The sequence below is a fragment of the Macrobrachium rosenbergii genome, chromosome 27 (genome assembly GCF_040412425.1).
Source record: "Macrobrachium rosenbergii isolate ZJJX-2024 chromosome 27, ASM4041242v1, whole genome shotgun sequence".
In the NCBI taxonomy this organism is placed as follows: domain Eukaryota; kingdom Metazoa; phylum Arthropoda; class Malacostraca; order Decapoda; family Palaemonidae; genus Macrobrachium; species Macrobrachium rosenbergii.
In genome coordinates this window covers 12,170,206-12,193,241 of record NC_089767.1, presented here as the reverse complement: position 1 = coordinate 12,193,241, position 23,036 = coordinate 12,170,206, and the positions used below count along the sequence as shown (strand labels likewise).

Below are 23,036 nucleotides of genomic sequence, written 5' to 3'. Positions count from 1 at the left end.
ATAGTATTCCTGTAATACCTTCAGTCCTAGCAAGCAGGTCTGGCTTACACTTGGGCCACTCTAATCATGTTGTGCCATCTCCTGTTGGGTAGGGTAGAGACGCAGACATTTGGGAGTCGGCTCTCACTTGTGCCATTGGTGGAAGAAACTTCATGAAAGGCTGATGATATATTTTTAAAGTTTTCAGGTTTAATTTTTCCTTTTTTTTTTTTTTCAAATGTTTATGACAAGTAGAAATAAAGATTCGAGTACCCCTGGGCCCTTTGATGGTAGCAATTCGACTCAGTTTGCAATTGTCTGACACACTGGCACTTTATGAGCAGCCTATGTGGCCCGACTCCCTAGTGCTCAGAGTGCAGGGTGATAATAACGGTCAGACGTGTTATGTGAGTGTCCAAAGTATGACCAACAGCGACGGTCAAATTTTGGGAATAGATTAATAAATGAAATATTGTCATAATCTTTTATATTTCCAGTTGTTCCAGTTTTGTTGTTCATGAGGAGCTGTGGTTTAATAGATAAAATATAAAAATAAATAAATAATAAAAGCACTAAAACATAGCATTTGTCGAATTTATATTTAATTTTTTTTTTAAATATTACTTAACTTCTTATGAATTTTAATACCCCTTTTTAGTGTGGAAGCATAAGTAGATATATTTATCATGTGTATGTGCTACAGTATGAGAACGTGAGCCTATGTGGTATTTTATCGTAATCTTTCGGACCAGCCTTATAAGAGCTGAAAGTCAGCTCAGTGGTCTGGTTAAACTACTTTAATACTACTACTACTATTACTGCTGTACTGAGGCAAGCAATTCTTCAGGAAGTATGGAGGATTTTTTTTTCTTTAATTTTCTTTGGCAAAGAATTTCTTACACTCATTCAGTGTTAATTTTCTTTTCGTTGATCTGCCCAAGATGGGAGTGAGACATCTGTGGACTGGGTGTCAATTATATAAATTTTTTTCCTAGGGGGCGCCCGGGATTGAACCAGGGACCTCTCGATCTGCAGTCGAATGCTCTACCACTGAGCTACACCCCCTTGGTCTTAAGTGATATATTATATCACAGGTGTTATTTTGTACACCATTACCTTCTCCATTTAGTGGACTTGTATCATTGTGAGCAGTATTTGTCGAAATAATTTAATTAGTTATCAAGACTAATGACAAAATATTCATATTAGATGACTATAAAAATATATGTTTAAGGTACCTTGAAATTTGAGTTAAAACTTTTTTTTATTAGTTTAGTATAAAAGTTATTTTAAGTTTTATACGAATTGCTGTTACTCACACACACGTGCGCACACACACACACACAGTTACAATGAACGTGCTTATCTTACATTAGGTATAGGGTAGTATTTTCGTATTGATGATTGTGTATATATGTATGTATATATATATATATATATATATATATATATATATATATACATATATATATATATATATATATATATATATATATATATATATACATATATATATATATATATAATGTATATATATATATATATATATATATATATATATATATATATATATATATATATATACATACATTATATATAACTGCAAAATGTTTTGTTAAAACAGAATTCCATCAAATATAAGGGAGCCCATAGAAATGCCAAAATATGTGGAAAATAGAGGTTATATTTCAGAGACCAAACTTTCTTGTCTCCTCTGGCAAATAGTGAGAAAAGTTACAGAAAAGCGGTATTTATACAAGAAGATCCATAGGTCAGCCGTTAAGTCACTCCGGTTGACAATGCCTCTTTAATATTCTTAATCATTATTGGCGGAAGATTTTATCTATAATATTTGAATCCCAGGTGCCTCTTGACAGATTCATTGTATTTCTTTGTTTAATCTAGGCTGATTCCACCACCTGGCTTTTGAACCGAAAATTACTGCTATAAATTATACGAGATATATTCCAGTTTATTCTGTGGTTATGGTTATTTATGTGGTTAAAAATAGTTGAGCTCTGTTGTCTGTACCTAACTGAACGTTTATGCTGTATCCATCGTTCGGGGAGTGATTTGCCTGTGAAGCAGTTGTAAGATTGGTAATAGTCGAGGCAAGGGATTTCGTAAACTCCTGTGTCTTTGGGGAATGATTTTTGTTGGGCATTAATCAGGGATTTTGCTAAGGTATTTGGGTAGGCAAAAGCAAAAGGGTTAGAGTTTCTAAGTGTCTGTGTCAACGTCTTAATCCAGTCCAGGTGTGGAATTTTTATTTTATTGTTGGGCGCGTCTTTGGTCCTGTTATGGGGGGAATGGCAGAAAATAGTAATATATGGAACCCAATCTAACATTCGTCTCATCACAATGAACCACATGTACAGGTATCTGGTTTCATTTTGTTCGAGGAGATAGTCCGGCAGGAGCTCGAGGACAGCGTCAGTTTTGTGTGATGACGCTGTGATCTTCTTCCATCTGGTGTCCTCCACTCTGAAAAACTAGGCCTCTGGGATGTGTATCGTGAATGGAGGCAGACGGACAGATCTGCTGTGGCACTGTCGCTGGTTGGGCTGTTTGTTGGTGGTCATCTTGGTAAATGCACTTCCTTATAGATGATGTTAGAATGCTCTATGTATATATATATATATATATATATATATATATATATATATATATATATATATATATATATACATACTGTATATATTTGTATGTGTATGTATATATATAATGTAAATGCACTTCCTTATGGATGACGTTAGAATGAAGAAGAATCTTAGTCTGTCAATGAATTTCCATATAATAGTGCCCATAAAATTTTCCTAGGGGTCCATCCCTAAGCTTAGACAAAAATGTAACATAATGTATCTGACAGATTTTAAGTACTGCACTTCTTTGATAGTGAGAAGAGTAAGCAATATCCAGTGACAGACAATTCCTATACTATTGTCAGTGGTGTTTGTACTAGGGGCGATAGCCCCCATGCAAGTACACAAACGAAGGATACCAATAACATAGGTCCTCTTTTCTTCTTAAAGTACAAGTATTTTTTCTTGTACTAAGGCGGCCAATTCCAGGAGGTATGAAAGATTTTTCTTTTGGAATTTCTTTGGCAAAGGATTTGTTACTCCTATTCAATGTAAATTTTCTTTTCGTTGATCTGTACAAGATGGGAGTGAGACATCTGTGGACTGGGTGTCAGTTTTATAAATGTTTTCCCAGGGGGCGACCGGGATTGAACCAGGGACCTCTCGATCTGCAGTCGAATGCTCTACCACTGAGCTACACCACCTTGATTTTAAGTGACATATATCGCAGATGTTATCCTTTACACCATTAAGTTCTCCATTTAGTTGGCTAGTATCATTTATGAGCAGTATTTGTCGAAAAGGTTTATTTAGTTATCAAGACTAGTGACAAAACATTCATATTAGATGAATATAAAATTATATGTTTAAGGTACCATGAAATTTGAGTTAAACTTTTTGGAGTAGTTTAAATTATAAAAAAGAAGTAATTTTCAAGTTTTATACAGTTGCTGTTACTCGCACACCTTTACACACATACAGAAACATTTGCTTATCTTACCTTAGTTCAGGGTAGTATTTTTCGTAATGATGTATATATATATATATATATATATATATATATATATATATATATATATATATATATATATATCGCACATTACCACAGGTGAAAAATAGGAAACGGGGTGTAGGTCCTGACCGGTTTCGACTTTATTTCCAAGTCAATGGCTTGGAAATAAAGTCGAAAACCAATCGAGATTTCCATTCTTAGTAACTTTTTCACCACTAATGTTTAATGTGTGATAAATAATCACATACAAAAGTGATAATAATCATATATATATATATATATATATATATATATATATTATATATATATATATATATATATATATATATATATATATATATATATATATATATATATATATATATATATATATATATAAGCTGTAAATATTTTCTGGTAAAACAGAAGATGCCATCAAATATAAGAGGCCCTTATAGACACACCAAAACTTGGAAAATCAAGAGCACAGATTTCCAGGGCCGAAGCTGACTCTCTCCTCAGGGAAATAGTGATTGAGAAAAAGTACAGAAAAAGCGGTATTATACCAAAAATCCATAGGTCACCCGTTAATGCACCCCAGGTTGACAATTTCTCTTTAATCTTCTTAATTGTTGGTTGGAGGAAGATTTTATCTATAATATCTGAATCCCAGGCACCTTTTGAGAGATCCATTGCTTATATTTGTTAAATCAAGGCTGATCCCACCATCTGGCTTTTGAACCGACAATTAAACCGACTATAAATTGCCTGGACATATTCCAGTTTATTCTGTGGTTATGGTTATTTATGGTTAAGGTAGCTGAGCTCTGTTGTCCGTAACTAAGTGAACATTTCTGCTGTATTAATCTTTGGGGAGTGATTTGTCTGTGAAGGCAATGTAAGATTAGTCACAGTCGAGGAAGGGATTTCGTAAACCTTTGTCTTTGGTGACCCAGTTTTTGTAGGGCGTTAATGCAGGATTTGGCTAAGGTATTTAGCCCCCTCGATTTAGGACCACACCAGCATGGTGGGGGCTCCTGAACCACAGGAATCTGTTCAGGTTTGAACCCAGAGTCTCATATATATAATTATATATATGTTGGATGAATTTTTGTGGAATTTTCCACTTTTGCTAAAATTTACTGGACCTGTTAAATAGGAAAAGATATCATAGCTGGGATTGGGTTTATATCCAAAGCTAAATAGTGAGAACTGTGGTAGGACCATGGCTGGACTATGGACTCCAGGGGGTCTGGTTCTGGGGATAGAACTCTCAGGCATTCTAGCCGGTTTGCCCATAGTGTGATTAGGGGATAGGATGATAGTATTCTCGTAATACCTTCGGTCCTAGCAAGCAGGACTGGCTTACACCTGGGCCACTCTAATCATGTTGTGCCATCCTGTGATGTCAGGTAGGGACGAGATCATTTTGGAGTAGGCGTCTCCCTTGTACCATTGGTGGAAGAATACGCTTCATGAAAGGCTAATGATATCTTTTTAAAGTTTTCAGGTTTAACTTTTGGGAATAAATCAGTAAATGAAATTTTGTCATAATCTTTTAAATTTTCAGTTGTTCCAGTTTTGTTGTTCATGAGGAGCTGTGGTTTGATAGATAAGATATAATTATAAATAAATAATAAAAGCACGAAAGCATGGCATTTGTCGAATTTAAATTTAAACTTTTTTTTTTTAAATATTAGCAAGTTCTTATGAATTTTAATATACCTTTTTAGTGTGGAAGCATGAGTAAATGTATTTGTGTGTATATATGTTACATTACAGGGGCAATGACCCTATTTAGTATTTTATTGTAGTTTTCAGGCCAGCCTTATAAGAGCTGAAAGTCAGCTCTGTGGTCTCAGTTAAACACTAATACTACTACTACTACTACTGTACTACGACGACCAATTCTTCAGGAAGTATTGAAGATTTTTTCTTTTGGAATTTTCTTTGGCAAGGATTTCTTCCACCCATTCAGTGTAAATTTTCTTTTTGTTGATCTGCCCAAGATGGGAGTGAGACATCTGTGGATAGGGTGTCAATTATATAAATTTTTTTCGGTAGGGGGCGCCCGGGATTGAACCAGGGACCTCTCAATCTGTAGTCGAATGCTCTACCACTGAGCTACACCCCCTTGATATTAAGTGATATATATCACAGGTGTTATTTTGTACACCATTACCTTCTCCATGTAGTGGACTTGAATCGTGTGAGCAGTATTTGTTGAAAGAATTTAATTGAATTATCAAGACTAGTGACAAAATATTGATATTAGATGACTATTAAAATATATGTTTAAGGTACTTTGAAATTTGAGTTAAAACTTTTTCGAGTAGTTTAGTATAAAAGTTATTTTAAGTTTTATTCGAATTGCTGTTAGTCACCACACACATAGATACAATAAACATGTAGCACACCACTTTAGCTCAGGGTAGTATTTTTTCTTATTGATGTGTATATATATATATATATATATATATATATATATATATATATATATATATATATATTATATATATATATATATATATATATATATATATATATATATATATATATATATATATGTTTCTAAAATGTTTTGTTAAAACAGAATTCCAGCAAATATAAAGGAGCCCATAGAAATGCCCAAATGTGGAAAATAAAGGCTATATTTAGAAACAAATTGTCTTGTCTCCTCGGGCAAAAAGTGAGAAAAGTTACAGAAAAGCCCATATTTATACTAGAAGATCATAGGTCAGCCGTTAATTCACTCCGTTGACAATTTTTCTTCTACTCTTAATCAGTTATTGGAGGTAGATTTTATCTATAATATTTGAATCCCAGGTGCCTCTTGACAGATTCATTGCATTTCTTTGTTTAATCAAGGCTGATTCCACCACCTGGCTTTTGAACCGAAAATTACTGCTATAAATTATACAAGACATATTCCAGTTTATTCTGTGGTTATTGTTTTTTATGTGGTTGAAAATAGCCGAGGTCTGTTGTCCATACCTAACTGAACGTTTATGTTGTATTGATATTTGGGGGAGTGATTTGCCTGTGAAGCAGATGTAAGTTTGGTCATAGTCGAGGCAAGGGATTTCGTAAACTCCTGTGTCTTTGGGGAATGATTTTTGTTGCACGTTAATTAGGGAATTTGCTAAGGTATTTGGTTAGGTAAAAGTAAAAGGGTTAGAGTTTCTCAGTGTCTGTGTCAGTGTCTTAATCCTGTCGAGGTGTGGAATTTTTATTTTATTGTTTGGCGCGTCTTTGGTCATGTTATGGGGGGAATGGTAGAAAATAATAATATATGGAACCCAATCTAACATTCGTCTCATCACAACGAACCACATGTACAGGTATTTTGGTTTCATTTTGTTCGAGGACGTTGTCCGGCAGGAGCTCGAGACGGCGTCAGCTTTGTGTGATGACACTGTGATCTTCTTTCCCTCTGAAGGTGTCCTCCATAAAGCAGGCCTCTGGGATGTGTGTCGTGAATGGAGCGAGCGGACAGATCTGCTGCGGCATTGTCGCTAATTGACTATTCATTCGTTCATCTTAGTAAAATGCATTTCCTTATAGATGATGTTAGAGATATATATATATATACATATATATATATATATATATATATATATATATATATATATATATATATATATATATATATATATATATATATATATATATATAAATATATGTATATATAAATATATAGCTGTATATATATATATAATGTAAATGCACTTTCCTTATGGATGATGTTAGAGTGAATAAGAATCTTAGTGTCAATGAATTTCCATAAAATAGTGCTCATAAAATTTCCTTAAGGGTCCATCCCTAACCTTGGACAAAGATGTAATATAATATATATGCCGGATTTTAAGTACTGGGCTTCTTTGATAGTGAGTAGAGTAAGCAATATCCAGTGACAGAAGTCACATACTGTGCCAGTGAATTATTAGCACTAGGGACGATAGCCCCCATGCCAATAACGTAGGTCCTCTTTTCTTCTTAAAGTGCAAAGTATTTTCTTGTACTAGGCGACAATTCCAGGAGGTATGGAACATTTTTCTTTTGGAATTTCTTTGGCAGAGATTTCTTACTCCTATTCGGTCATGTAAATTTCCTTTTCGTTGATCTGCCGAAGATGGAGTGAGACATCTGTCGACATGGTGTCAGTTTTATAAATGTTTTCAGGGAGCGCCGGGATTGAACCAGGGACCTCGATCTGCAGTCGAATGCTCTACCACTGAGCTACACCCTTTATATAATTAAAATTTATCACAGGTGTTATATTTTACACCATTTATTTTCATTCGTCGGCTAGTATCATTTTATGGATAGTATTTGTCGAAAGGTTTATTTAGTTATCAAGACTAGTGACAAACATTCATATTAGATGAATATAAAATTATATGTTTAAGGTACCATGAAACTTGAGTTAAACTTTTTTGGAGTAGTTTAATATAAAAGATATTTTAAGTTTTATACCGATTGCTGTTACTCACACACACACACACACACACACACACACACACACACACACACACACACACACACACATACATATATATATATATATATATATATATATATATATATATATATATATATATATATATATATATAAAACTGTGAAATATTTTCTGTTGAAACGGATTTGTAAATATGAGGATCCCATAGACACACCAAAACGTGGAAAATAAAGGCAGCTTTCAGAGGCCAAACTGACTCTCATCAGGCAAATAGTAATTGAAAAAGTTACAGAAAAATTAATTATTTATGCCAAAAGATCCATAGGTCAGCCGTTAATGCACCCCGGTTGACAATTTCTCTTTAATCTTCTTACTTGTCGGTTGGGGAAGATTTTATCTATGATATCTGAATCCCCAGGCATACGAAGATCCATTCCATATCTTTGTTGATAAGCTGATCCACCATCTGGCTTTTAGACCGACAATTAAACCGACTATGAATTATACAGAAACATATTCCAGTTTATTCTGTGGTAACGGTTATTTATGTGGTTAAAAATGCTTGAAACTCTGTTGTCATAACTAACTGAACGTTTATGCCATTAATCTTTGGGAGTGATTTGCCTGTGAAGGCAGTATAAGATTGGTCACAGTCGAGGAAGGGATTTCGTAAACTTCTGTCTTTGGGGACTGATTTTTGTAGGGCGTTAATGAGGGATTTGGCTAAGGTATTTGGCACCCTCGAATTGGGACCACCTTGACGTGGTGAGGGGGCTCTTGAACCACAGGAATCTGTTCCCGGGTTTGAGTCCAAGAGTCTCATATATATAATTTTATATTTGTTTGGATTGATTTTTGTGGAATTTTCCCCTAATACTAATATTTATTGGGCCTGTTAAATAGGAAAAGATATCATAAGCTGGGATTGGGTTTTATATCAAAGGTAAATAGTGAGAACTGTGGTAGGACCATGGCTGGAGTATGGATTCAGGGTCTGGTTCTGGGGACAAGGGCTCTCTGGCATTCTAGCCGGTTTTGCCCATAGTGTGATTAGGGTGAGGATGATGGTATTCTCGTAATACCTTCCAGTCCTAGCAAGTGGGTGTAAGCTTGTGATACTCTAATCATGTTGTGCCATCCTGTGATGTCAGGTGGGACGAGATCATTTGGGAGCCGGCTCTCCCTTGTGCCATTGGTGGAAGAATAAACTTCATGAAAGGCTGATGATGTCTTTTTGATTTTTCCTTTTTACCTTAAATATTTATGACAAGCGAAATAAAGATTCAAGTACCCCTGGTCCCTTAGATGGTAGCGACTCGACACAGTTGACAATTGTCTGACTCAGATTGCAGGGTGATAACGGTCAGACGTGTTATGTGGTGTCAAAGTGACCAACGGCGACTTTTAACTTTTGGGAATAAATCAATAAATGAAATTTTGTCATAATCTCTTACATTTTCAGTCGTTCCAATTTTGTTGTTCATGAGGAGCTGTGGTTTGATAGATGAGATATAAAAATAAATAAATAAAAGCACGAAAACATGGCATTTGTCGAATTTAATTTAAAAATTTTTTTTTTTTTTAAATCTTACTTCTTATGAATTTAATATGCTTTTTTTTAGTATGGATGGATGAGTAAATGTATTTATTGTGTGTAGATGTTACAGTACAAGAACGTGAGCCTATGTGGTACTTTATCGTAATTTTTCGGGCTAGACTTATAAGGCTGGAAATTCCAGCTCAGTGGACTTCTCACGCATTTGAGTGTAAATTTTCTTTTCGATGATGCCCAAGATAGGAGTGAGACATCTGTGGACTAGGTGTCAATTATAGAATCTTTTTCCTTAGGGCGGCCGGGATTGAACCAGGACCTCTCGATCTGCAGTCGTCTGCTCTCCACTGAGCTACACCCCATAATACTGGTGGTATATGCCCCAGGTGTTATTTTTACACCATTGCCTTCTTCATTTGGTGGACTTGTATCATTTGAGCAGTATTTGTCAGAGAATTTAATTAGTTATCCAAGACTAATGACAAAATATTCATAGATGACTATAGAATATATGTGTAAGTACCTTGAAATTTGAGTTAAAACTTTTTGATAAGTTTAGTATAAAATTTATTTTAAGTTTTATACAGTGCTGTTACCCACACTTACACACACACACACACACACACACACAGACATAGATACATATATATATATATATATATATATATATATATATATATATATATATATATATACATATATATATATATGTATATATATATATATATATATAATATATATATATATATATATATATATATATATATATATATATATATATGTGTGTGTGTGTGTGTGTGTGTGTGTGTGCGCGCGTGTGTGTATGACTTGAAATATAAGGAGCCCATAGAAATGCCAAAATGTGGAAAATAAGGCTATATTTCAGAAACCAAATTGTGTATATTCTCAGGCGGAAATGGCAGATGCAGTTACAGAAGAAGCCGTGTTATACTGAAGATTCATAGGTCCAGCCGTTAAGTCACTCCGGTTGACAATATCTTTAATCTTCTTGGTGTTATTTGTTGCAGGAAGATTTTATCAAAATATCACAGCCCCAGGTGCCTCTTGAGAGATTCATTTACATTTCTTTGTTTAATCAAGGTTGATTCCACCAACTGGCTTTTGAAACGAAAATTACTGCTATAAATTATACAAGACATATTCTAATTTATGCTGTGGTTGTAGTTATTGTATGAGTTGAAAATAGTTAGGCTCTGTTGTGTGTACCTAAATGAACGTTTATGCTGTATTAATCTTTGGGGGAGTGATTTGCTTGTGAAGCAGATGCAAGATTGGTCATAACCGAGGCAAGGGATTTCGTAAACTCCTGTGTCTTTGGGGAATGATTTTTGTTGGACGTTAATCAGGAATTTTGCTAAGATATTTGGGTAGGTGACAAAGGTTAGGTTTTTAAGTGTGTGTGTCAGTGTCTTAATCTTGTCAGGTGGAATTTTATTTTATTGTTGGTCGTGTCTCTGGTCTCGTTATTGGGGGGATTGGTTGAAAATAGTAATACATGGAACCCAATCTAACATTCGTCTCCTTGCAACGAACCACATGGAGTATCTGGTTTCACATTTTGTTCGAAGACGTTTGTTGTCAGCCCAGGAGCTCGAGGACGGCGCGTCAGCTTTGTGTGATGACGCTGTGACCTTCTTCCATCTGGTGTCCTCCACTCCTGAAAAACAGAGCCTCTGGGATGTGCGTCGTGAGTGGAGGCAGGCGGACAGATCTGCTGCGGCATTGTCGCTGGTTGGGCTGTTTGTTGGTGGTCATCTTGGTAAATGCACTTCCTTATAGATGATGTTAGAATGCTCTATATGTATACTGTATATACACACACAAACACACACACACACATATATATATATATAAATAATGTAAATTGTATTCCTTATGGATGATGTTAGAATGTAGAAGAATCTTAGTCTTTCAATGAATTTCCATATAATAGTGCCGATAAAATTTCCTTAGGGATCCAACCCTAAGCTTGGACAAAGATGTAATATAATGTATCTGACAGATTTTAAGTACTGCTCTTTTTTGAAAGTGAGTAGAGTAAGCAATATCCAGTGACAGAGAAGTCGTATACTATTGTCAGTGGTGTTTGTACTAGGGGGGATAGCCCCCATGCAAGTGCACAAACGTAGGATACCAATACCATTGGTCCTCTTTTCTTCTTAAAGTATTTTTTCTTGTACTAAGGCGACCAATTTTTCAGGAAGTATGAAAGATTTTTTCTTTTTGGAATTTCTTTGGCAAAGTTTCTTACTCCTACTCAGTAGCAAATTTTATTTTCGTTGATCTGCCGAAGATGGGGTGAGACATCTGTGGACTGGATGTCTGTTTTATAAATGTTTCCAGGGGCGCCGGGATTGAACCAGGGACCTCTCGATCTGCAGTCGAATGCTCTATCACTGAGCTACACCCCCATGATATTATGTGATATATATCACAGGTGTTATTTTTTACACCATTAACTTCTCCATTTAGTTGGCTAGTATCATTTATGAGCAGTATTTGTCAGGTTTATTTAGTTATGAAGACTAGTGACAAGAACATTCATATTAGGTGGATATAAAAATTATATGTTTAAAGGTACCTTGAAATTTGAGTTAAAGTTTTATGTGGATTCAGTATAAAAGTAATTTTAGAAGTTTTATACGAATTGCTGTTACTCACACACACACACACAGATACAATAAACATGTGCTTATCTTACCTTGGATTTCCAGGGTAGTATTTTCCTTAGTGATGTGTATATATATATATATATATATATATATATATATATATATATATATATATATATATATATATATATATATATATATATATAAAAGCTGTAAATATTTTCTGGTAAAACAGAATGCCATCAAATATAAGGGGGTATAAACACGCCAAACAACGTGGAACATAAAGGCAGTTCAGAGACCAAACCAGCTCTCTCCTCAGGAAATAGTGATTGAAAAGGTACAGAAAAGCGGTATTTATGCAAAATCTATAGGTCAGCCGTTAATGCACCCCGGTTGACAATTTCTCTTTAATCTTCTTAATTGTTGGTTGGAGGAAGATTTTATCTAATATCTGAATCCCAGGCACCTTTTGAGAGACCCATTTGCATATATTTATTTAAATCAAGGGGCTGATCCCACCATCGGCTTTTGAACCGACAATTAAACCGACTATAAATTATACGAGACATATTCAGTTTATTCTGTGGTTATGGTTATTTATGTGGTTAAAATTTAGCTGGAAACTCTGTTGTCCGTAACTAAAGTAATTTTATGCTGTATTAATCTTTGGGGTGATTTGTCTGTGAAGGCGATGTAAGATTGGTTGCAGTCGAGGGAAGGATTTGTAAACCTTTGTCTTTGGTGACTGATTTTTGTAGGGCGTTAATGCGGGATTTGGCTAAGGTATTTGGCCCCCTCGATTTAGGACCACCTTGACTTGGTGAGGGGGGCTCTTGAACCCCAGGAATCCGTTCCCGGGTTTGAGTCCAAGGTCTCGCATATATAGTGCATATATGTTTGGATGAATTTTGTGGAATTTTCCACTTTTGCTAAAAATTTATTGGACCTGTTAAATAGGAAAATATCATAGCGGGATTGTTTTTATCCCAAAGCTAAATAGTGAGAACTGTGGTAGGACCATGGCTGGACTATGGACTCAGGGTGTCTGGTTCTGGGGATAGAACTCTCAGGCATTCTAGCCGGTTTGCTATAATGTGAATAGGGTGAGGATGACAGTATTCTCGTAATACCTTCAGTCTAAAACTGGGACAGAAACACACTCCAGGCCCTCTAATCATGTTGTGCCATCCTGTGATGTCAGGTAGGGACAGGAATCATTTGGAGTTGCTCCCTTTTGGCATTGGCGGAAGAATAAACTTCATGAAAGGCTAATGATATCTTTTTAAAGTTTTCCAAGGTTTAACTTTTGGGAATAAATCAATAAATGAAATTTTGTCATAATCTTTTAAATTTTCAGTCGTTCCAGGTTTACATTGTTCATGCACGAAAACATAGTATTTGTCAAATTTAAATTTAAACTTTTTTTTTTTTTAGATATTACTTAAGTTCTTAAGAATTTTAATATGCCTTTTTAGTGTGGAAGCATGAGTAAATGTATTTATTGTGTGTATGTGTTATCGTACGAGGACGTGAGCCTATGTGGTATTTTATCGTAATTTTTCGGGCCAGCCTTATAAGGCTGAAAGTCAGCTCAGTGGTCTGGTAAACTACTTTTAATACTACTACTACTACTGTACTAAGACGACCAATTCTTCAGGAAGTGTGGAAGATTTTTTGGGGGAATTTTCTTTGGTAAAAGATTTTTTCCACCCATTCAGTGTAAATTTTCTTTTTGTTGATCTGCCCAAGATGGGAGTGAGACATCTGTGGACAAGGGTGTCAAATATATGAATTTTTTCGGTAGGGGCACCTAGTTGAACCAGGGACCTCTCGATCTGCAGTCAGATATCTACCACTGACCTATACCCCCTTAATTTTAAAGTGATATATATCACAGGTGTTATTTTATTACACCATTACCTTCTCCAATTATTGGACTTGTATCATTGTGAGCAGTGTTTGTTGAAAGAATTTAATTAATTATCAAGACTAATAAAGTATTGATAGATGACTATTAAAATATATGTTTAAGGTACTTTGAGATTTGAGTTAAAACTTTTCAGTAGTTTAGTATAAAAGTTCTTTTAAGTTTTATGCAATTGCTGTTACTCACACACACTCGCTCACACACACACACATAAGACAATAAACATGTGCTTACCTTACATTAGCAAGCTCCAGGATTATGGATGATGTTAGAATGAAGAAGAATCTTAGTCTGTCAATGAATTTTTCATAAAATAGTGCCCATATAAAATTTCTTAGGGGTCCAACCCTAAGCTTTTGGACAAAGATGTAATATAATGTATCTGCCAGATTTTGGTACTGCACTTCTTTGATAGTGAGTAGAGTAAAGTAATATCCAATGACAGAGAAGTCCTATACCATTGTCAGTGGTGTTTGTACTAGTGGCGATAGCCCCCATGCAAGTGCACAAACGTAGGATACCAATAACATTGGTCCTCTTTTCTTCTTTAAGCATTTTTTCTTGTACTAAGGCGACCAATTCTTCAGGAATTATGGACGATTTTTTTCTTTGGGAATTTCTTTAGCAAAGGATTTTTACCCTATTCAGTGTAAATTTTTTTCGTTGATCTGCCCAAGATGGAGTGAGACACCTGTGGACTGGATGTCGGTTTTATAAACAGTTTTCCAGGGGCGCCCAGGATTGAACCAGGGACCTCGATCTGCAGTCGAATGCTCTACCACTGAGCTACACCCCTTGAATGAAGCAATGATTTATCGCAGGTTTTTTTTTTTACATTATTAAGTTCCATTTGTTGGCTAGTATAATTTATGAGCAGTATTTTAATGAAAAGGTTTATTTAGTTATCAAGACTAGTGACAAAATATTTATATTAGATGAATATAAAATTATGTTTAAGGTAATGAAATTTGTTAAACTTTTTGTGTAGTTTAGTATAAAAATTTTTTAAGTTTTATAAAAGTTAATTTACTGTTTTATAATACACACACACACTGTTACACACACACACACACACACACACACACAACACACACAACAGATGTGTAAACATATCTTATCTTACTCATCAGTATATATATTATATATTATATATATATATATATATATATATATATATATATATATATATATATATATATATATATAAATATATATATATATATATATATATATATATATATATATATTTATATATATATTAGGTGGAAATATTTTCTGTTAAAACAGAATTCCATTACTGAAAATAAATACCTATAGACACACCAAAATGTGGAAAATGTAAAGGGTACACGGAGACGGAGGGCAGCCTTCTCAGGCAAATGGTGAATGAGAAAAAGTTATATTTTACAGCACACAAGATCAAAGGAAAATTAATTGAAAAACACAGTAAATTACTCGGCTGCAGAAGTCCTCCCGAAGGGGGATAGGAGCTTGGGGTTGCCAGGAACATTTTTATCTAATTTATCTGCTACAGGCATCTTTCTGAAACGATATTGCACCCTTGTTAAATCAATGCTGGAATTTGGGGAATGAATTACTCGGGGTGCACTGAAGGCGCCACGGACTCCTCAAGGCTGCTATAAATTGTGACTCAGAGGAAAGAAGCTGTTAACACGTGGTTATGGCTTGAACCAAGAAATTTATCAGGGAATACAGTTATAGGCCCAGAAGTCGAGGAAAAGGGGCGAAGTAAGTCCGCAACCTAACTTGCAGGCTTTCGTTGTATTAATCTGCCAGGAGGTATGGAAGATTTTTCTTTGGCCTTTTTTTTTGAAGGCGATTTGTTAAAGATTCAGTGTAAATTCTTTCTTTTGAGTTGCAAGGAAGATTTTGAAATCTGTGGACTGGGTGTGTCAGTTTTATAAATGTTTTCCGGGACTGGGTTAACCAGGACCTTCGATCTGGCAGTAAGCTCTACCACTGAGCTACAACCCCTTTATATAAGGACCATTTATCACAGGGTTATATTTTACAATTATTGTTCCATTTTAGTATCATTTATGAGCAGCATTTGTCGAAAAGGTTTATTTAGTTATCAAGACTAGTGACAAAAATTAATTAGATGAATATAAAATTATATGTTTAAGGTACTTTGAAATTTGAGTTAAACTTTTCGAGTAGTTTAATATAAAAGGCATTTTAAGTTTTATTTGATTGAATTTATACAACACACACACACACACACACACATACTCCCACACACACACACACACACACACACAGATACAATAAACATGTGCTTTATCTTACCTAGTTCCAGGGTAGTATTTTCCAATGATTGTATGATATATATATATATATATATATAATATATATATATATATACATATATATATATATATTATATATATATATATATATAAAACTATTCATTTTCTGTTGAAAACGTGAATTCATCAAAAATTAGGGATCCATAGACACACCAAAACGTGGAAAATATAGGGCAGCTTTTCAGAGACCAAACTGACTCTCTCATCAGGCAAATAGTAATTGAGAAAAAGTTACAGGCCAGCGGTATTTATACTAAAAGATCCATAGTCAGCCGTTAATGGTCTGGTTGAAATTTTCTTAATCTTCTTAATTGTTGGTTGTAAGATTTTATCAATGATATCTGAATCCCAGGCGCCTTTTGAGAGATCCATTCCATATCTTTGTTAAAATCGCGGCTGATATACCATCTGGCTTTTGGACAATTAAACTGACTATGAATTATACGAAACATATTCCAGTTTATTCTGTGGTAATGGTTATTTATGGTTAAAATAGCAGAGCTCTTGTTGTCCGTAACATCAACCGAACGTTTATGCTGTATTAATCTTTGGGAGTGATTTTATCAGGTTGATGTGAATTGGTCACAATGGGGAAGGATTTTTTAACTGTGTCTTTGGGACTGATTTTTGGACGTTAATGAGGAGGGATTCCAGTTTGGGACCACCTTGACGTGGTGAGGGGGCCTGAACCACAGGAATCTGTTCCGGGTTTGAGCCAAGAGTCTCATATATAATTTTATATTTGTTTGGATTAATTTTTGTGGAATTTTCCCCTAATAATAAAATTTATTGGACCTGTTAAATAGGAAAAGATATCATAGCTGGGATTGGGTTTATATCCAAAGCTAAATAGTGAGAACTGTGGTAGGACCATGGCTGGACTATGGATTACAGGGGTCTGGTTCTTGGGACAGAACTCTCTGGCATTCTAGCTGGTTTGCCCATAGTGTGATTAGGGTGAGGGATGATAGTATTCTCGTAAATACCTTCAGTCCTAAGTGGGACTGACTTACACTTTTCTCTAATTTTGTTGTGCCATCCCCTGTTATGGTCGGGTAGGAAACACGGACATTTTGGGAGTCGGACTCTGTGCCATTGGTGGAAGAATAACTCAACGAAAGGCTGATGATGTCTTTGATTTTGATTTTCCTTTTTACCTTAATTATTTATGACAGTGAAATAAAGAAGCCCCTGGTCCTTTAGATGGTAGTGACTCGACAATGACAAATTGTCTGAGTGCTCAGATTGCAAGGTGATAATAACGGTCAGACGTGCTATGAGTGTCCAAAGTATGACCAACAGCGACGGTTAACTTTTTTGGGAATAAATCAATAAATGAAATTTTGTCATAATCTTTTATATTTTCAGTCGTTCCAATTTTGTTGTTCATGAGGAGCTGTGGTTTGATAGATAAGATATAAAAATAAATAAATAATAAAAGCACTAAAACATGGCATTTGTCGAATTTAATTTAAAATTTTTTTTTAAATATTACTTAACTTGAATTTAATATGCTTTTTTAGTATGGAAGGATGAGTAAATGTATTTATTGTGTGTAGATGTTATAGTACAAGAACGTGAGCCTATGTGGTATTTTATCGTAATCTTTCGGGCCAGCCTTATAAGAGCTGAAAGTTAGCTCAGTGGTCTGGTTAAACTACTTTAATACTACTATTACAACTGTACTGAGGCGACCAATTCTTCAGGAAGTATGGAAGATTTTTTTTTGGAATTTTCTTTGGTAAAACGATTTACACTCATTCAGTGTAAATTTTCTTTTCGTTGATCTGCCCAAGATGGGGAGTGAGACATCTGTGGACTGGGTGTCAATTATATAAATTTTTCCCTAGGGGCGGCCGGGATTGAACCAGGGACCTCTCGATCTGCAGTCGAATGCTCTACCACTGAGCTACACCCCTTAATCTTAAGTGATATATATCACAGGTGTTATTTTTTACACCATTACCTTCTTCATTTAGTGGACTTGTATCATTGTGAGCAGTATTTGTCGAAAGAATTTAATTAGTTATCAAGACTAATGACAAAATATTCATATTAGATGACTATAAAAATATATGTTTAAGGTATTTTTGAAATTTGAGTTAAAACTTTTTCGAGTAGTTTAGTATAAAAGTTATTTTAAGTTTTATACGAATTGCTGTTACTCACACACACTCGCGCACACACACACACATAGATACAATAAACATGTGCTTACCTTACATTAGCTCCAGGGTAGTATTTTCTTATTGTATATGTTATATATATATATATATATATATATATATATATATATATATATATATATATATATATATATATATATATATATATATATATATATATATATATGTGTGTGTATATATATATGTGTGTATATATATATCATACATTTTATATATTGAAATGTTTTCATAAAACAGAATTCAAAAGCAATATAATGGGAGCCCATAGAAATGCCAAAAATGTGGAAAATAAGGTTATATTTTCAGAAAACCAAATTGTCTTGTCTCCTCTGGCAAATAGCGAATGAGAAAAGTTACAGAAAAGTGTATTTATACAAGAAGATCATAGGTCAGCCGTTAAGTCACCTGGTTGACAATTTCTCTTTAATCTTCTTAATTATTTGTTGCAGGAAGATTTTATCTAAAATATCTGAACCCCAGGTGCCTCTTGAGAGATTCATTGCATTTCCTTTGTTTAATCAAGGCTGATTCCACCAACTGGCTTTTGAACTCGAAAATTACTGCTATAAATTATACAAGACATATTCTAGTTTATTCTGTGGTTATGGTTATTTATGTGGTTAAAAATAGTTGAGCTCTGTTGTGTGTATTATTAACTGAACGTTTATGCTGTATTAATCTTTGGGGAGTGATTTTGCTTGTGAAGCAGATGCAAGATTGGTCATAGTCGAGGCAAGGGATTTTGTAAACTCCTGTGTCTTTGGGGAATGATTTTTGTTGGACGTTAATCAGGAATTTTGCTAAGATATTTGGGTAGGTAAACAAAAGGTTAGAGTTTTCTGTCTGTGTCAGTGTCTTAATCTTGTCCAGGTGTGGAATTTTTATTTTATTGTTGGGCGTGTCTCTGGTCCTGTTGCGGGGGGATTGGCAGAAAATAGTAATATATGGAACCCAATCTAACATTCGTCTCATTGCAACGAAAACCACATGTACAGGTATCTGGTTTCATTTTGTTCGAAGACGTTGTCCGGCAGGAGCTCGAGGACGGCGTCAGCTTTGTGTGATGACGCTGTGATCTTCTTCCATCTGGTGTCCTCCACTCTGAAAACCAGGCCTCTGGGATGTGTGTCGTGAATGGAGGCAGGCGGACAGATCTGCTGCGGCATTGTCGCTGGTTGGGCTGTTTGTTGTGGTCATCTTGGTAAATGCACTTCCTTATAGATGAGTTAGAATGTTAGAATATATATATATATATATATATATATATATACACATATAATATATATATATATATATATATATAATACTGTTTATGTAAATTGTATATATATATATGGATGATGTTATGGATGATGTTGAATGAAGAAGAATCTTAGTCTGTCAATGAATTTCCATAAAATAGTATCATAAAATTTCCTTAGGGTCCAACCCTAAGCTTGGACAAAGATGTAATATAATGTATCTGACAGGATTTTAAGTACTGCCTTCTTTGATAGTGAGTAGAGTAAGTCTATCCAGTGACAGAGAAGTTCTATACTATTGTCAGTGGTGTTTGTACCAGGGATCGATAGCCCCATGCAAGTGCACAAACGTAGATGTTTCAATACCATTGGTCCTCTTTTCTTCTTAAAGTAACAAGTAGTTTTTTTCTTGTACTAAGGCGACCAATTCAGGAGGTATGGAAGATTTTTCTTTGGAATTTCTTTAGCAAAGGATTTGTTACTCCTATTCAGTGTAAATTTTATTTTCGTTGATCTGCCGAAGATGGGAGTGAGACATCTGTGGACTGGATGTCAGTTTTATAAATGTTTTCCCAGGGGCGATTGGGATTGAACCAGGGACCTCTCGATCTGCAGTCGAATGCTCTACCACTGAGCTACACCTTTGATATTATGTGATATATATCACAGGTGTTATTTTTACACCATTAATGTCTCCATTTAGTTGGCTAGTATCATTTATGAGCAGTATTTGTCGAAAAGGTTTATTTAGTTATATTTAGTTAGATGAAGACTAGTGACAAAACATTCATTTTAGTTTTTGTGAGTTTTAATATAAAATTATATGTTTAAGGTACTTGAAATTTGAGTTAAATTTTGCTTATCTTTTAGTTGTGTAGTTCAGTATAAAAGACATTTTAAGTTTATATATATTATGTGTTATATATACACACACACACATATTACACAGTACAATAAACATGTGCTTATCAAGTCAATTACCAGATACAATATCATATGTTTTATGTTATATATATTATACAATCAGTATGATAATATTTATATATATATATATATATATATATATATATATATATATATATATATATATATATATATATATATATATATATATATATATATATATATATATATATATATATATAATATATATAACTGTGAAATATTTTCTGTTAAAACAGAATGCCATCAAATATAAGGGAGCCCAATAGACACACCAAAACGTGGAAAATAAAGAGCAGATTTCAGAGACCAAACTGACTCTCCTCAGGCAAATAGTGATTGAGAAAAGTTACAGAAAAGCGGTATTTATACCAAAAATCCATAGGTCAGCCGTTAATGCACCCAGGTTGACAATTTCTCTTTAATCTTCTTAATTGTTGGTTGGAGGAAGATTTTATCTATAATATCTGAATCCCAGGCACCTTTTGAGAGATCCATTGCATATATTTGTTAAATCAAGGCTGATCCCACCATCTGGCTTTTGAACTGACAATTAAACTGACTATAAATTATACGAGACATATTCCAGTTTATTCTGTGGTTATGGTTATTTTATGTGGTTAAAGGTAGCTGAGCTCTGTTGTCCGTAATCTTTAAGTGAACATTTATGCTGTATTAATCTTTGGGGAGTGATTTGTCTGTGAAGGCGATGTAAGATTGGTCACAGTCGAGGGAAGGGATTTTGTAAACCTTTGTCTTTGGTGACTGATTTTGTAGGGCGTTAGAGTTTTACAAAACATTTTTAAGGATTTGGCTAAGGTATTTGGCCCCCTCGATTTGGGACCACCTTGACGTGGTGAGGGGGCTCTTGAACCACAGGAATCTGTTCCCGGGTTTGAGTCCAAGAGTCTCATATATATAATTTTATATATGTTTGGATTAATTTTTGTGAATTTCCACTTTTGCTAAAATTTATTGGACCTGTTAAATAGGAAAAGATATCATAGCTGGGATTGGGTTTATATCCAAAGCTAAATAGTGAGAACTGTGGTAGGACCATGGCTGGACTATAGATTACAGGAGGTCTGGTTCTGGGGACAGAACTCTCTGGCATTCTAGCCGGTTTGCCCATAGTGTGATTAGGGTGAGGATGATAGTATTCTCGTAATACCTTCAGTCCTAGCAAGTGACTGGCTTACACTTGGGCCACTCTAATCATGTTGTGCCATCCTGTGATGTCAGGTAGGAACACGGACGAGTCGGATCATTTGGGAGTCACGAAAGGCTGATGATGTCTTTTTGATTCCTTTTCCTTTTTACCATTTATGACAAGAATAAACTTCATGAAAGGACTCTACATTGACAATTGTTTTAAAGTTTTCAGGTTTAACGTGTTTTGGGAATAAATCAATAAATGAAATTTTGGAATAAATCAATTTAAATTTGTCATAATCTCTTGTTTCAGTCGTTCAATTTTGTTGTTCATGAGGAGCTGTGGTTTGATAGATAAGATATAAAAATAAATAAATAATAAAAGCACGAAAACATGGCATTTGTCGAATTTAAATTTAAATTTTTTTTTTTTTTTAATATTACTTAAGTTCTTATGAATTTTAATATACCTTTTTAGTGTGGAAGCATGAGTAAATGTATTTATTGTGTGTAGATGTTACAGTACAAGAACGTGAGCCTATGTGGTATTTTATCGTAATTTTTCGGGCTAGACTTATAAGAGCTGAAATTCAGCTCAGTGGTCTGGTTAAACTACTTTAATACTACTACTACTACTGTACTAAGACGACCAATTCTTCAGGAAGTATGGAAGATTTTTTCTTTTGGAATTTTCTTTGGCAAAGGATTTCTTCCACCCATTCAGTGTAAATTTTCTTTTTGTTGATCTGCCCAAGATGGGAGTGAGACATCTGTGGACAGGGTGTCAATTATATAAATTTTTTCGGTAGGGGGCGCCCGGGATTGAACCAGGGACCTCTCGATCTGCAGTCGAATGCTCTACCACTGAGCTACACCCCCTTGATATTAAGTGATATATATCACAGGTGTTATTTTGTACACCATTACCTTCTCCATGTAGTGGACTTGAATCATTGTGAGCAGTATTTGTTGAAAGAATTTAATTAGTTATCAAGACTAATGACAAAATATTGATATTAGATGACTATTAAAATATATGTTTAAGGTACTTTGAAATT

General features: G+C 34.5%; 7 non-coding genes across 7 annotated transcripts; all 7 read right to left on the bottom strand.

The window, feature by feature from the left end:
- Positions 1–972: 972 nt before the first annotated feature.
- On the bottom strand, positions 973–1,044 carry TRNAC-GCA (transfer RNA cysteine (anticodon GCA)). The gene has a single exon. It is a non-coding gene; the product is annotated as a tRNA-Cys (tRNA).
- Positions 1,045–3,193: 2,149 nt separating this feature from the next.
- TRNAC-GCA (transfer RNA cysteine (anticodon GCA)) lies at positions 3,194–3,265 on the bottom strand. The gene has a single exon. It is a non-coding gene; the product is annotated as a tRNA-Cys (tRNA).
- Positions 3,266–5,614: 2,349 nt separating this feature from the next.
- TRNAC-ACA (transfer RNA cysteine (anticodon ACA)) lies at positions 5,615–5,686 on the bottom strand. Its single transcript has one exon. It is a non-coding gene; the product is annotated as a tRNA-Cys (tRNA).
- A 6,239-nt stretch (positions 5,687–11,925) lies between these two features.
- On the bottom strand, positions 11,926–11,996 carry TRNAC-GCA (transfer RNA cysteine (anticodon GCA)). Its single transcript has one exon. It is a non-coding gene; the product is annotated as a tRNA-Cys (tRNA).
- Positions 11,997–14,853: 2,857 nt separating this feature from the next.
- TRNAC-GCA (transfer RNA cysteine (anticodon GCA)) lies at positions 14,854–14,923 on the bottom strand. Its single transcript has one exon. It is a non-coding gene; the product is annotated as a tRNA-Cys (tRNA).
- A 3,381-nt stretch (positions 14,924–18,304) lies between these two features.
- TRNAC-GCA (transfer RNA cysteine (anticodon GCA)) lies at positions 18,305–18,376 on the bottom strand. Its single transcript has one exon. It is a non-coding gene; the product is annotated as a tRNA-Cys (tRNA).
- A 4,409-nt stretch (positions 18,377–22,785) lies between these two features.
- On the bottom strand, positions 22,786–22,857 carry TRNAC-GCA (transfer RNA cysteine (anticodon GCA)). The gene has a single exon. It is a non-coding gene; the product is annotated as a tRNA-Cys (tRNA).
- Positions 22,858–23,036: the final 179 nt, after the last annotated feature.